Source organism: Eucyclogobius newberryi, unplaced genomic scaffold, assembly GCF_026437365.1.
Source record: "Eucyclogobius newberryi isolate DKJ021-1_F unplaced genomic scaffold, fEucNew1.0.hap1 SCAF_18, whole genome shotgun sequence".
NCBI lineage: Eukaryota > Metazoa > Chordata > Actinopteri > Gobiiformes > Gobiidae > Eucyclogobius > Eucyclogobius newberryi.
In genome coordinates this window covers 10764605-10765888 of record NW_027315812.1, presented here as the reverse complement: position 1 = coordinate 10765888, position 1284 = coordinate 10764605, and positions in this window count along the sequence as shown.

Genomic DNA, 1284 nt, shown 5'->3' with positions numbered 1-1284 from the left:
CGGTCCACGGCTCTGGTTTCGTTGACCCCACATTACACACTCCCACGTGAGTGATGTTGTTTTACGCCGTTCTTTCAGTTGCGTGCAAACTCTGACCACTCGGCACGCCACCGCCGCTCACTGCCTGCCAAGGGCGCAGTGTGAAATCAATATGTGAAAGTGTAACGTGCTCAGCTGCAGACAGGCCGAGGCAGACGGCCATACCTGTGGGCCAGAGCGGAGGAAACCACTAATAGACCCCTAGCACGGCCACAAATCAAAGCCCGGACCCCCAAATGGCTCACCTGTTTACACTGGGAATAAATCCTTTTCAACTGTGTAACAATCGCTGCTCTGTTTACTTTTGGCTCGGCTGCTCTTTTTTTTTGAACAGAGAAACGGACACAGCGGTCTCGAGTTTCACTGTTGGGGACTTATGACGAGCGAAGGCCAAAAAAACAGCTCCGAGACGCAAAATAATCCAAGTCCAATTTGCTGCAGGTTTCCCTCGAGGAGAAAAGCAGAGTAGGTTTTGGCAGGCGGCCGCCGACCCGGCCGAGCAACGGGCCGAGCAATGGGCCAGGGCTGTGTTTTTGTACAGTGCGTGCTGGCCCAGTATTCAGCAGAGAGTGAATGAAGGGGGGAGAGAGAGGGAGAGAGAGAAAGAGAGAGAAGGGGAGTGAAGAGAGAGAGAGAGAGAGAGAGAGAGAGAGAGAGAGAAGGAGAGCGAAGAGAGAGAGAGAAAAAAGAGCGAGAACAGATAGTGAAGAGAGAGATAGAACAGAGAGTGAAAGGGAGTGAAAATAGAGAGAGGGGGTGAGTGAAGAGAGTAAAGGGGAGTGAAAAGAGAACAGAGAGTGAAAATATGTTGGGAGAGAGGAAAGAGAGAAGAGCAAGAGGAGAGGAGAAGACAGGGAAGGGAGAGAGCAATAGAGAGCAAAGAGCGAGAAGGTAGGAGGAGAGAGAAGGTAGAGGAAAAACAGAAGAGAGAGAGAAATAAAGAGATAGAGAGGGAAAGCTGTGAGAGAAAAAGCGAGGGCAAGAGATCGAAGGAGAGAAGGGAGAAGCAAAAGAGAAAAGAGAGAGAATAGAGACAGAGAAAGTTGAGGGAGAAAAAAGAGTGAAGAGAGAAAGAAGAAGGAGGAGAGACAGCCTCAGGGGGAGAGAGAGAGAGAGAGAGATAGAGAGAGAGGTGGAGAGGCGGTTGGAGCTCTCCAGGTCTGTGTCCAGTCACTGAAGGAGTTTTCTGAGGAGCGTAGATTATTCTCAGAGTCTGTGAGCGAAGACCTGAACGGAGAGAGAGAG